This window comes from Wasmannia auropunctata, unplaced genomic scaffold (assembly GCF_000956235.1).
Source record: "Wasmannia auropunctata unplaced genomic scaffold, wasmannia.A_1.0 LD336116.1, whole genome shotgun sequence".
NCBI classification, from domain to species: Eukaryota; Metazoa; Arthropoda; class Insecta; order Hymenoptera; family Formicidae; genus Wasmannia; species Wasmannia auropunctata.
Window position 1 is genome coordinate 673,357 of NW_012026774.1, and position 16,142 is coordinate 689,498.

The window sequence follows — 16,142 nt, forward strand, 5'->3', positions numbered from 1 at the left end:
TGGACGTTATAAATGGATCTGCATCGAATATGCAGACGACGTTATACCTTTTCGCGCTGTCAACTAACGTGACCGCGTCCGGCAGCTCCGAGAGCGCTTTCCCGTGTTTTAATCTATTTCATTAATTAACGAAAATTAGTCCGACACTCACCGACCAATACACATCCCGCTTGCGACGACAGACAATATAAAATCAATGCTAATTTATGATGCCGATATAGAAGATGTCGCATGCTACTAAAGCGCCAGATCGAGCGCGCTATTGTTAGTCCGCAAGCATAATTTTTAAGCGATTAATTAAAAATTAATCTGATGTACGTGGAACATTTGCCAAAACCGAAATATATACGATAACGTTCGGCAAATCTTTTTTAATCTCCCTCGGAACAGTATCTGTCAAGCTGAAAAAAATACTAAATTATTTTAATCACTCACGTTAATTTATCTCTTCCTCTTGGACGATGTATTTTGATTATTATTCCATCAATTAATATCGATGTTATTATACAAATAACGATGAAATTTCAGTTAAGAACTAAATTTATATTATATTTTTATTGCCTAAGCAAATAATATTCGAAATTTGATGCAACAACTTCTAATATTCTACCTACGTAAATTAGCGCGTAATATTAGTAATATAACATTCGCAAAGTAATTTATTATGGAATGCTATAGCGACGCGCGTCCTCCTTTCGACGCGTTGTTATTTAGAGCCGGATAATTATATCCGGAGCATTCTTTTTTTCCGATCGACAACCATTCGCGATCTTTATATGTGGCTCGGCTCATTCAAGGTTCAGGCTTGCAGCGCGGTTCAATAACCTTTTACCGTGGCGCATGAATATTCAGCGAAAGCGCAATGGGCGTCCATCGTAAGTGCCAATTTCAACTTTGTGCGCGCACCGTCTCTATGACTGAAATCCAGTTCCTCCACTTCGCGCGAGACCGGACCGGACGGCTGGACGGTTCGCGACGTGAAGGCTCATATTTCAGTCGGTCATCGTAAGGCACCAAATGTCAAACGCACAGACAGACCGCGAAGGGAGATACGCGCGAGGCATCGTGCAGCCAGCTATAAATCAGCTCGCCAATTCTCGGCTTCCCGATTTTTCCTCTCGCATTTTCTCGTATCTCGTTTTGTACCTTCGAACAATACAAACAGAGAGATACAAAAACTTGTCTTATTTCAGCACGAGACAGTACGGAAGATTTTACGAAAGTCTTTCTATACGCTTTTAATATATGATGTCACAGTGATTACGTTAAGTCCCGAAGTAGTCGCGCTAATTTAATTCGGTAAGATATGCGATTCTCTAATGAGAGCGCAACGGATTCAACATCGAATCATCTCACGTTATGTCGTACGAGCAATCCGCGGAGAGTCATCTATTTTGTACGCTAATTTGCATTAGCCCGACGTACATCATCTTTGGATAAATATATATCTAATATAGTTATGCACTTTTAAGTAAGAATAATCGACGAAGACTTAAGATCGTTCCACGTGCGAATCTCCAGCAGATTTTAATAATAGAAACGTCATTCGATCAATAAGAAATTAATATTCAGAAAGGCGTAGTAGTAGATCTTGAATATGGCACGAGGCACTTATTTTAAAAGTCATTTTCGAAACGAAGAATTTCAATTTGACAGAAAATTCGATAAAATTTTCGATATCAAAACTTTATAAGTATGATTTATTTGTATGATACGAACGATAATTTTCTACTTTTAATTGACGTTAAATCAAATTGTGTATTGCAGCCTTCAAGTTAATTGAATATACTATGTGAGAATTCATTAACTTAATCATTAATTGTGACAGGACAAACATCGCTAACAAACATTTTAACGGGAATAACAAGTACCGAAATAAATAAGTAATCAGCGCATCTCTTCGCCTTCGTCCCTTGCATCCTCAGCATCCCCGGAGTAAGCGGTGGGCGCGCGAACTGGGACACGTGGAAATAAATATGTAATTCCCTGATATTCATAGACAATCGATCGGTATCCTGAAATTAGACTCATCATCGCCGATGGCAAATGGCGGCGCAAGAGAAAAAGAGCGGGAGCGAGAGAGCAAGAAAAGGTGAAAATCCATCGCGGCGACGGAGTCTGCATCTTCTTCGACTCTCTCGGGTCATTTCGGGTCGAAAGTTCGCCAGGGCACGGCTCCCCTATACATAGAAGCAACCAGGCTGCTCCTCCTGCTGCTCCTTCTGCTGCTACCGCTACGGATGCTGCTGTTGATGCTGCCACTGATGCTGATGCTGATGCTGCTGCTGCTGCTGCTGCTGCTTCTGCTGCTGCTGCTGCTCGTCTTTCTCTTTCGCTCTTTCTCTCCGCGCCGCGTAGCATCCCGCGAGCTGACAGGTGAAGCCGGGCACCTGAAATATTCATCGGATGCTGGGTTGAACGAGGCGCGACCGAACGTCAATCTGTCAACCTGCTTCCAGCTTGCTATGTATCCGCGTATGTATCCGCGAATCCTGCACTCTCGTTTGTGTGTGCATTCGGGTACGAGACGTGCGCGTGTATACTCGATTATTCGCGACATACACACATATACGTACGATAGCGACACACGAACGCGTCTCCTCCTGCCGCTCTGGTTATATTGGCAATTATATGGAAAGATGAGATCGATTCAGCGACGAATGCAGATTTCACATTCGCGAACGTGCCTGACGGCCGCGAGTTGCGATATGCATATCGTTTTTGCGCTTTATCTATCTCGTCGTTATTTGAGAGATAACAATCATGATAAAGATCTTTCTTATGATATTTAGTGTAAGTACCATAAAATATAAATTAAATATTTATAACGAATGTGCAATCTAATGTACTTTATTTTTATAATTGCATATAAAATGCTCCTAAGAAATTTGCTTAAGATTTAGAAGTGGCAGATTTAAATTTCATTATCGGAGATTTCTTTTAGCTAAAATTATTACTGAGAATTTAAATTAAACATTTGCCTTAAATATTTCAGATAAAAAATAACTCGAAAGAAGACATAATTTAAAATGTCTGTCAAAATCTAGTTGCAAAGATAAGTATAATAAGGGAACGTATAGAAATTGTTATAATAAAATTTTAAAAACCGCATATTATGAACGTTTACTTAATAAAAAATCATTCACTTTTCGTCTTTCAAACGTCATTGTGAATGTGATAATTATTCCATTATTCAATTTTCTCATATATAATGTGTAATAACACTTTCAATTATTATCATAATGTTTTTCAATAATTCGCAAGATTTATAGAAGTTAAGGGTCGTCTCTTCAGACATATGTCGATATCCTCAATCTTCGTAAGTTTTACAACTGCAAGTGCATTATACATATTTATACGCATATGTCGACGCACGTGTAGATCTCTCGCTCGTCGGTTTCCCGCGTTTCCAGTCGTACAGCTGGAGATAGGGTAAAAGACCCGACGAATTAAGCCGACACTTTGAGGGGCTTTTAAAATTTAAATAATGCATTGTTGCCGGACCCGTCATTCGCCTCTTTCCCGCCACTGGTTATCCCATCTCGAACGATGCCTCGGACTGCGTTCCTGGCTGTCGACCCTCGTTTCGCCGACTTTTTGGCAGTTCTCGGTAAAGCACTGTCGGTACCGACATCGACGTGCATCAGGAATTGTGTAATTTTCACGGAGAAAATACGAAATAAGCGTGCGGAAGAAACTTTGCGGCCGACCAGGCTGACATGAGTTGATGCAACCTATATGGAATTAATCTTTCCTGATCTCCGACATCGAAATAAATTGGACACAATGATTTGTGATACTATTATCTTGAATATATTTTTTGTCTTACAAATTATGCAAAAGTTTACGTATAAAAAAAAAGTTAAAAAATGTTTGATGCACGTCGCACGTAAGTTGCGCGTGCATCAAACATTAGTAATATGTAACATAATTTTTGTATATAACGACAATATTATACTTATTTGTAAAAAATGTATGTGATTATTAATTAATAGACTAAATCTGTATACAATGTGCATGTATATGTATATATGTACGTATATATATTATTAATGATTTAAAATTGCTTGTTTTATAAATATACTTTCGTATACTATTTCTATGTATTAAATTAACGAAAATTTTACGCAGAATCGCGAGTCTGAATTTCTTCTAGAATTTCAAATTTGGAAATTACAAAACGGGAAAATAGATAAAGTATCAGAAGAATATACTTAATCGGCAAGCAGATTACACTATATCTTCTACAATTTCAAGAATTTTTCCACATTCCAAAATTTTTCTCAATTTTTAATTAATTACGTTTATATACAATTTTATGTTTACATCCAATAAATACATTGATAATTATATGTTATTATTCTATTATATGTTATTTTAACAATATTAAATTTAATGGAAACTGTGATTGGAACAAAAATAAAATCTCGTAGCAGAGTGATATTTCAGTAATGTACGTTGTGCACGTTTGAAATTTTAAGAGATATTTATTGAAGGATTTTCAAATGGGAGAGATGGGAAATTTATTGATGTCATGTATAAATGTAAACATAAGCAATATAGTCTGGCTTATACCAAATAAATTCTCATATTTATTTTTTGAAAGTATTAATGATACATATATACATTTGGCAAAATTTATACATTTTGTTAGTGCATTAATATATGTTCGTTAGATGTCAAAGTTTATATAAAATGTTAATATCAAAGAAATATACAAAAAATAATAATTATAAACACAAGTTGATCTATACTGATGTCTTAGTACTATATTAACAGATATTTTAATTACTAATATAACGGACATACGTTTTATGTTTTTATTTAGACTACATTTCAATATCAATGAAAAGCAAAATAAATCTACTAGAACATTTGTACTTAGAGTTTAATATTTGTAATTTCAAGGGTTAGATACATGTGGTATTGAAATTGTAGTCACGCAGCTTTCAGCCCATTAAAATCTGCGGGAACAATTCCCTTTCATGGCTCCCCCTGGATTAAATTTTTAACTAATTTCGTAGCCAGTATTCACTGCCTGTTTTCCGTCTATCAAAGTTATAATTAAAATACCGTATGTGTATTTTATTACAAATTCGTTACTTCATTTTCCGTACAAAAGCTCATGCTGTTTCTATTTCACGATACTATATCGAACATTTATGAGAAATTACATTTCAAACTGTATCTATAATTTTCTTTTGTGATAGAAACGATAATTTAGCGGAATAGCAAATAATTGTATATAATTTTAATTCCTCAAATTAACAACGTATTTCTTTACTTATTGTTAGATTAACGATTATACATAATAGTTTTTATTAAAAAATAACAAGAATGATGACAAAATTGCCTACAAAAGAAGTTAGTTATCAAAATAAATCTTATGCGAAAATTATTCTTGTATATATATTCTTAATTTATTATATGTATAAGATATTGCTTCTTTTTAATTTACTGTAGACTAATTATATTTAGCTATAACTGTATTTAGATATAAATATGAATAGATAAATTAATTATATTACAACAATTAAGCGCTTAAAACAGTTTACGTCACGGATGAGAAAGCCTCCGTATTAATTAATAAGCGTATCGTACATTACTTGTCACACTGTTCCCATTTATTATCAGCAGCAATTCATTTTCCATCGCTTAACTTATTACCTGTTTCACTCGATCGTAAGCGCCAGTTGCAATTATTTTTAATGTCTTTACGGAAATATTAGTCATACGTCGTATCCTATAATATGCCGTAATAATTGTAATTAAAGGGATCGTAACTATCTGAGATGGTGTACTTCCTCGCGATATAATGTTCGCCAAGAAGTTCCCACGCTGAGATCCCTGATACGACGAGATTGATATACATGACCGAATTAAAAAAAAAAAAGAGATGCTTATACTAACATTCAGCAATGAATGTCCTCATGTGTATCGTCACTTTCGTTAACGCGATAATTGTTAGAATGTTACAAACATTGTAATAATTGTCAGAAGATAGTCGCAATACAGCTTATCTCTAGATATACAAAATAGATTAATAAAACTACAATTCGAACAGCAGGTAACGATGGTCATCAGCTCTTCCGTGATTATGATTATTGCCCGAAAGCCAATATCGTCAACAAGGCTTTCTGAGCAACAATCAAAAGCATAAAGAGCTCGAAGTCGCAGAACATGTGTAACGCAAGTTTCGAGCGGCTGCAGCAAAGAACAGCCATAGTCCTGTAATTAAAGCGCATTGATTAACGATCGTGATACATCAGTCGCGCTTTATTACACGTTCCCGCGGTATCTTTATTGCAAGGCGAGAAGATCCTCAAACGGACTCGAAATTAATTTCAGAATACTGGCGTAAGTATCACGTTGATTATAATGGGACTTTAAAATCAATCACGCGGCAATAAAAGGTTTCACCGCGGTGGAAGAAAAAAAGACAGTAGGAACGAGCGCCGAATGAAGAGGGGAGAATCGGAAGTGGCGGGAATACCACGCGCTCGTCAATCTTCGCGAGGAAATGATTGAGACGAATGGATGGAAGGGCTAGTCGATCATAATTTTATTACATCGCACGTATCGGACGTCGAGATGAGGAGGAACTTCGGCAGCGATATCTTTTTTCCCCTTCTCTCCTCGTCCTCTCCTTCGCTACCGCAATCTCTCAGCCGGTCGAGAGGCAATATCGGTAACTACGTTTCACGTCCAATTTTAAATCGATGCTTCACCTGAAAAGTATAAATCCCTTTCCACTCTACCGAATTTTTCCCCACAGATTTCCACTTACCCGATTCTACCGAGATTCTCGCTCTTCTTCCTAAAGCTGAAACGTAGCTTTTTACCGTTATTTTAAAAGAGTACAAGCGTGCAAGGGAAAATATGAAATGTGATAAAAGGTTTAATCTCTCTATCTTATCTCGGGAATAATTATAAGCGAGACTGCAAAATCGTAAGATGTATTATATATATGTATATATTTTTTATAGAAATAGTCAAATTGGTTTTTACGCACGCTCAAAATTAGAATAAAATCAACAATGTTTTAGACGTAGACAATATTTGTTGTCTACATGAATCATTGTCAGAGTCACTGACTGTTCATGAGTCGCTTGAACTCGACGAACATTCTACACGAGAGACGCTGGCTTAGCAGAAAAGACAGCGAGGGCGGAGCAGAGAACGGGACAGTAAGAACGATGGAAAACTCGATACACAATTTATGTCTCGTGTCATTGTCATTTATACGCATTGAGCTGCAATATACAATTCAATGTTTCTACACAATTCGACATTGTCTGATCGAATAAGCGCGTGGGCCCGACAACTATCGTAACACTCCGTAGTGGTATGATCGATTTGACAGCGAATCGCAGAATGACTTCGGTGGATCGCGAGGCATGGGTATCATATAGAAACGTTCAGGAAAATGCTAACCATTCGGCTAATGCTTTTCCTGAACAATGACAATGGCGTTTTCATGTATCAATGAATTATCTCAACGTCGTACAATTCGAGAACCGTTACACGCTACATGTTGTACATGCCACATGCACCGTCACAAAGGCGACATATATACCGAATGTCTAGAGAGCATCAGTTTTCCACCAATAATTCTATCTCGATTACAGCTTTCGGATATCGCGAAAACGTTTGCGCAATCTGCGGAAACCGCAATATTAGTTTATTTGTGGCTTCCCGTTATTGAACACTCCTGCCATGCAACATTGTTATGTATCTCTCATCGATATACATAATACTTGCAGCCAGAAATTAACAAACTTAGACGTTAAGAAATGTTTTTTACTCTTTTATCATTTATCTCTCAATCAATAAGATTGAAATAAAGATTATGGATAAACCTATTTCTTATTTTTATAAAATTATATAATTGTCTAATGTTTAGACTGTTTAGGATGTTCTTAAATAATATTGAAAATTAAAAGATCTCTTATAAATTCTTAGAAATATAAGCATTTAAAAGCTTCTAAAAATTTTTTGCAAATATTCGTTTTTGCCATCAGAAGTTGTACGAAGTGCATAATGGTGAAACATCGCGATTTTGCAGCGCGATCAAGGATTCGACGAGGCTCGAGCGAGGAAGATTGAAATTTGTCGAAGGTGCAGTTTTTGTGATTATCAATGCATCTTTACGAGGTAACGTGAGATGCCTGCATCAGCGATCTAACATAATAGTACGTTCTATACTGGTTGGTCAACTTGTTCCTGATCACTGAGTCTCGATAAATTTCTACGAAAGAATTTAAATATTATTTGCGTTTAAATACAAAAAAAATCATGTCAGCGATAAACTACGTTGGATGTGGAATGTAGATTAGACAATATTTTACGTGATTGCAGTAGCGCTATTATATTTGAATAAGACAGTTATTTGAGGGAGAAATGCCGTCTTGCTGCGGGCAAATGTGCCATGTTTGCCCCAGAGCAATGCGCAACATGCAACAGGTATCTTACGGCTTTCCGTAATCTACCACTGTCAAGTTCTCCACTTTCATCTCGTAATGGTTTTGAAAAACGGTCTCAAATTCATTTCTTTATCACATAAGCATTCTATACGTTCGCAACATGCAATTCCATTTAACTTTATATCGCTTAGTATTTAAAAGCGTTACACAATTTGCATCTCACAATAATTAATACAATAATAAAGTGCAAGCATAAGGATTAAAATAAGCCTCGTTAACAATAAAATAGAGCAAGAATGATTAGCAAGCGAGAAACCAGACAAATATTTTGTAAAAAACAAAACACTCATGCACGAAAGATTATGAGAATTAATTTTATTATACATTTATATGTGCGAGAAAAATAATGTTTAATAATATTAGGAAATTGTGAAGTTTAAAGTTTTAAAAAAGCAAACGTATCAACATTTTTAAATTTATGAAAACTTAAAGAAATCGATTATGACGAGAATTAGCATTGATTTGAAATTAAATAACTAAAACTATCATTATCTTAAAATATAGACAAGAATATTGTGTTTATACAGATGATATAGGATTATAATTCAAAAAGAACTGATTCGACCACTAGTTTAATATTAAGTAATGTAACGCGACCTACGTTTCTCGAAGTCTGGTTTCTCACGGATTGTTGCGAGTTGCGAATATACGGACCGAAGGTTGAAGCATCAGCACAGCTACGAGGGAGAGAGGAGTCTTGGGCGCAGGAGAGAACGACGCGCGCGGTTGCAGCCCGAGAGCGAACGGCGATGTGTCAGTCAGCCACCGTGCACCGGCGCGCTTTACCTGGTAACAGAACTGGATCTTCTCCGCGCAGCACCTCGTGACCGGGAGCCGGAAGCGGAAGTGAGGGACTACGATCGCCGCCGAAGTCCGGGACTCGAATGACGTAACGCCGGACCGTCGCGGAAGGGTTGCAGGTGGAAAAGGGGTAGGGATCGACGGCGTTCGTTCGCCTGGTGGGGACGACGAGGGATTCTGCGCGATCGTCGACGCCGACGTCGCGACGCCGCGCGATCTCCCCCTCCCCTCCCCTCCTCCCGTCACCCGTCCCGTCACCCCGTATCAAGTATACACATACCCCATCAGGTATTCCCGATCTCTTGTAATTCGACAATTGGCCGACGTCGGGTGCCACGTCAGTCAGCCAGTTAGTCAGTCAGCCGCTCGCGCGCGCTTTAATGCCCGGGGTCGTCGCACTCTGAAGATCGGCACGAAGCGCGCTGGCTGATTTATTTTATTAATTAGGCGACACACACACACACACACATACACATATTGCCGCCGCCGACCCGTCGCAGGATCTCTCCGCGTATCCTGCAAGGAAGCTAATTCCATTAGGCGAGATGCTGGAGCGCACTCCGGAGTTTTTTTTACCACGTGACACTTCCGCGACGTGGACATGGACGAAGATGTAATATGGAAGTAAGTGATGTTTCATCGGATTTTCAAGTGGTTTTCCGAAATAATATTTTGTGTATTTGTAGGTTTTTTTTCTGTTATCTACGGTTATACAGAGCGACATTGATACGTATAACTGGATTTATGCAATATAAGAGAAAGATTTTGACAGATCTCGATTTAAAACTAAAGATAGAGAAATTTTACTGTACTCCGGATAGACTTTTTAAACGTCACAGACGCAAAAGAAGATATATAATTAAATCGTTTTGCGAAATGCAGAAATTTTAGTGACACTATATCGGATTTCAAATTAGTATTAGAAAAACACATCAATTTTCAATTATACCATCTATAATAAAATATCTTGAAGCAAAAACAAAAAAAATAATGTCAGACTTTATGGCATAACATCTTTGTTAATTTGAAAAAATTCATATTCTAAAAATATCGGCTAACATTTGACTTTTGCCGACTCATGCTGATTTGCGTTTTTTCGCTTAATTTTTTTTTCTTTTTTTTTTTTTTAAGAACAAGCCAATCTTTATTTTTACTTATTACTTAAAATTCATAACTTCCAGCAGCTGCGGTTAACGTTCGACGTCCTGACAAAGAACCCATCTCGATACATGGCGCTTCTAATTTTGCAGCATCGCGCGCGAGCTCGAGTGCGATGTTATTGCGGAAGTGCCGCGCGCGCAGAAGTTTAATTCCTGCCATTGGCTCCGAGGCAAAATTGACTTTGACGAATGATAGTTACCCGCCGCGGGCTGTATCGAGAATGGTGTGACGTTAATGCGAAGTTGATGCTCGATAAGCCGATCTCCGTAGATATTTAATTTGCGCCTTGTAAGCGAGCAAATCGTGAACAATTGCACGTGGAGCGAATCGACAGAAGAACTAACTTTTTTCAAACTGATTTTCTATATTTTTTGGTGATATCATCGTGAGCGATATTAATAATCAAAACCATGGTGCTTCTTTTCAAACTCGTCACGGCAAATTAACGCCAAACAGCACAGTTTCTTCTAGACGAAGATTGATTGCATCGACATGTACGCTCGTGGATTAGAAAAGTACGTTATCAAGTTATCGATGTAAACGCCGAGAACATTTTTTCATAATGCTTTCTCGTATATCTCCTGCGCTTCGTATTTTCATATTCTTTTTGCAGCTCTCAGTGGCACTGTACATAGTTGCATTTTGAAAATGCACCACATTTTCATGAATGCGCTGTCGTTGCTTATCGTAGAGTGCAATATACTCCCTCTCGCGCCATTCATTTCGTGAAAGAGTAAAAACTGATCCTTGTCTCGATAGAACGTGCATCTGCTTTCCTGCGGCTGTTATTACTCCCGACTTATTAAGCTGCGTTGAATTAATAGCATTACGCATTCGTGAAATATTGCTAATTACGCCACATAAATATGAAACACGTACATAAATAACTACCATCTGAGATAAGTATTATTAAAGATGAGATTTCTCTTTCAGTGAAACTCGACAAAGTATTACATTCTGATTTATCGTGTAAAAGCTTCGTGCTAAGTATGTGGAGTGTTTCGAAAGAACAATAATTCACAAGCTCTGCAGTTTAATAACAATATAAAATATTCAATAAAATAAAATATAATATTACTAATGAAAGGGATAAAATAAATTTTCAATAAAAAAAAATATCAATTCAATTGATAAAATAGACAGATAAAATATATCTGTCTCGCATTTATTCAGAAATGCATTGCTCTTCTAAAGCAGCCAATTGAAAAATTAAAGACCACCGATCGATAACAAGTTAAGAAAATGCAAATGATTGTTAGTCAATTGATACAAACGTTTCTGTCGGCTCGTAATTATACCGGATTGCTTTTTTTCAAAGCAGCAATAGAAACGTTGCAGAAACAAATTGAATCTCATCGAGACTCGCGATTCCTACCTTCCTCTTATCTCAATTAGACTCTAGGATGCCGCTCGCAGAGCGCATACATCGTTCAAATGCATTTTTCAAATCTCGCACTTGCACTCGGCCTCGAAGGCGGCATCGTGCTCGATGTCGTTCGATCAAATGAAATTTTCACGTTGACTCGACTCCCGACGTTCGGGTAGGGAAAAACTGCATTCGCGCGAACACACGGTGGAGACGTGTAGTAGTAGATGCGCGATATCCCCGGCGCCGGATACTAATTCGCTTTCGTTAATTAGTGCCCGCTCGAAAACGGAAGACGCGGCTACATTATGCAGGATCTTCGGATTCGCGATCGCGTCGCGAGTCGGATTAAGCGCGTTACGCGAAGCGGCGCGTTAAACATTCAACGCCGCTCGATCGATCTGGACGGCGAAGCGCGGCAGCGAGGATTATAAATAGGAAAGAACACCGTTGCATATAATGTTGCGATCTCGGGAATTTAATTAAGACGCTTTTGTAGCGTGCTCCACTTTGTAAAAGCGGTATCTCGATCGTTTCTCCTCAAGAAGAAATTTTCAATACGCGGGAATCACAGTGCCATAATTGTAAATTTTTTTTTTTTTTTTTCATGCGATTTCGTATCAGACTTAATCTCAATATTTATAGATTTCAACTCGCGAGCTGCAGAGGCTTCAAAATATAAAATAAAATCTAACGTTAACTACTGTTGGCTTGTAAGTACGACAGGTTTCGAATATAACATTAATAAGGACTTCTCCCTTTCCTAAGTCTCCAGTCTCCTGAGTTTACAAGATATCACATCCGCATTAAATGTCGTGCATTAGATTACATTCTTTGCTCTGTGAATACTCAATTGCGAATCTCCTCGAGACGCACAGCTAAAGTTCAACGATCTCTTGGATCCCTATTATCCGCCGCAGAAGATTAGATACGAAGTACAGGATATACTGTTACTGTAACCAGCTCGAGGAACATGGTTAACTCCAACACAATCAGAAAACAATCAAGCTACACGAATTTTATAAAAATTGTAATGGAAAATGTTATTACGTTATAATTTCTTCATTACTATTATAATTAAATAATTATAATTAAATAATGAATTATTCATAACACCAATAAAAAGAAAATCCTTCTCTAAATTCCTTTGATTTTCTCTCATAATTATCTTTTAGAAAAATTAATCTTATATTAATTGGTAGATAGTTCATAACTTAAGCAAGATTTTATGCCAAAGATATATCGGGAATCATTACTCATAGAAAATGTGTTATAAGATATATTATCGCTGCAGCCGTATGCAGAAACTATCGCGCATCGTGTCACTTTATCAAACAGCAACCACCTGTGCATCAACACGCATCGCCGGAAGGGAGAGGAGGGGGATTATAAATCTAAACGGCCGCACAGATCAGGAGATCTTTCGAAACGCGTTAGAAAAAATTGAAAATGTGACCGCGGAATATCACCGTGCCATTGTCCTGCCTTCTATGTGTCGCATTCCACAGTTGCAGCCGCAACTGAACGCATTCAAACACGCAATCGCGCTGAGCTCGCAACTCGGCGCTGAAGATTTATCTCTGTTTCGACGAAGCACCAGTCATATCCTCATTACTTTCTACGAAAGCATAAAAGTCCGGTCGGGGATTGTTTATTAGCGCGCCATTGTTCTCCAAATAGTCGTTCGCTTGCAACTGGCTCGCTACAACCAGGTGCATTGCCCTTCCTGCGTCGTCGTCGATGATTACTCAACAACCGCGGGTCCATGATCGCCGGCTGGCCGGCCGGTCTACAAAGGGCGCGCATTGAAGGCTCGATTGCGATCCAAGGTCACACGAGGAAGAACCGTGAGTAATCCAGCCGGCATGGTCAATGACACGTTATGCAACGCGACTGTAATGACGCCGCCGACATCGAATCGCTTACTCGACGATTCGTCCTCTTCCTTGTTCTTCGCGAGGATGTATTCGCCCCCGCGAAACACGAAGTATTACACGAAATGAGCATCTCGACATCGACCGGAAACTCCTTATAATACGAAATATGCCATAACATGCAAGAATAGAATCTTTTTGAGACAATGACGTAATAATTTATTAAAATGTTTATATCCTTTCGAAATTTAATTGTGTGTCTTCCTGGTTTTAGATATGTAATATTGTTTTGAAAATAACTTTGGAAGACCAAAGATGTTAAATTTTAGAAAATTAATAATTCTTACCAATTCAAAACTCACTTTTTAATATCACGATAAAAATTATTATCTTCCATAATACATACAATTTACATTAATGAAAATAATTCCGAAAGTAAACAGTAAAAAAAAAAGCGAATCACACATGAAAAAATGTTTGTACTTCGAGAGATAATACCGGGGACACAATGAAAAAAAACCACCCTGCTTTTTAGAGACGCGCAACTCCGTGTGTATAGTGCTTTTAGATTTGTCCCCGCGATGAGACACGAGTTTTTTTACCCTCAAAAATCCGGCGTATCGACTGGCAACGGTGCTGAGAATTCCACACGTGCTCCATTCTACACTCGAGAAGGAGAGTCCTCGACAGAGACGAATGGGAGAAAATGAGAAGAGGAAAAAAGTGAAACGGTAACATTCGCGACGTGCCGGAGGTGAATTTATACTATAGACACAGCATCGGCTAAGAAGATTCATCAAATTGCGATAACACTTTCAACAAATTATCTCATACGAATCAACTTAATGTCGTGAAAAATTTCTAGCGTTGTTTTCGACGGATATTAATTTAATATCCGATTATGAGAACCCGTAAAAGAATACAGAATTTAATCTCCCATTTTACCTGCTTCATACGAAAAGAATTATAAATGTTATTATCTGATGTCTTTCTGACAAGGCTTCATACTTTATACATGTACGCGATATTAATGCTTGGAAGATCCATTAAGATTATTAATATATAGATATGTGTTTTAATCAAGTAAAATTTTACAGTTCTGACAATGAGATATTCAGTGCCAGACTCTCTTTTTGGACGTCAAATTTAAATATTTCTAGAAGTCAAAGTACTAATTGATTGCCACATACGTTTTTTCTATAATATATGTTTATATTTTTCTAAAAACATATTGAAAAACATTCGTAGCACACAAATCACGTTACGTGTTAACAAATTTACTACTACTATATCTTTATCATCATCATCATCATTATTTAGATTCGCTTAGTATCTCCAAATTCATGCTCGTTCAAAGCGACGTGTTCTTCCTCGCTGTGAGCATCACTTGAGAGAAATGTGACTTTAATCGCGCCACGGCTAAATGTTTTATTCCACTGGCAAGTGGATGCGGCCGCGTCGGTGAATAGGCGACGACTGACAGTGACAGATTCGCTCCCGGCTCTAAGCAGCTTATAGAGTTCCCGGTTCCGTACAGTTCCATCATTATCGAGTGCCCTTAATTGCTAACACCGGTGTTCCTGTGTCAGTGGCGAGCGAGCGGAGGTAGCGAGCGCGTTTGAACTTGAAACTGTACGGCCCTGAGACGCAAATCATGCTCGTCTTGAAGAAGCCTTAAGCAGCTGTTACGTCTCGCTTGTATAGCAACGTGATTCAATTTGCGTCGTTTCGCCATTGAGCAGTGACGTAACCAAATAAAAGTAAATAAAATAAAATATTTCGAACACAGCAAGCTAACACATACCAAGCGAAGGATAAATTTTAGAATGAGATACGTAATATAAATAGAAAATAGAAGTATTTTGTTTCAAAATTAACGATAGAAAAAATAATAAAATCAGCTGTTATCTTAGGCTAATCCAATAATTTTTTAATAGTTATTAAAAAATTTAAAGCAAAAATGTCGATACACAAAAATGTATGTTCATTAAAAGCATAGAAGCTACCGCGATCATGAATATTCGTTTTGTGTTGAAAGTATTACGATGTTGCCAACAAGGAAAACAGATTTTCAAATCCACACATCGAGAAAAATGTACAAACACGCGTAACTAGAAAAAAAAGCTACGTACACCCTGAACAACTTCACCTGATGCTGTTTGCGCAGCTGTAACGTTTCGAGTACCTTTCATCGTTTGAAACTCTTCAAACAACTCCGACCTTTTCTATTAATAAAAGTGCTGTGGTAACTCTCGTACATCAAACGCACCGGATATAGATGCACTTCGGATGTAACGCCTTGAAAACGCTGATTTATCCTCACATAATTAAGAAACCGACATTTCATCACATTTCTTAATTATTGCACAAAAGATTAAAAATTGAGTACAACATTATTTTGTAGAAAACTATATTAATTGTATTACTAAATAAAATATTTTTAGCACGTGTCTTACA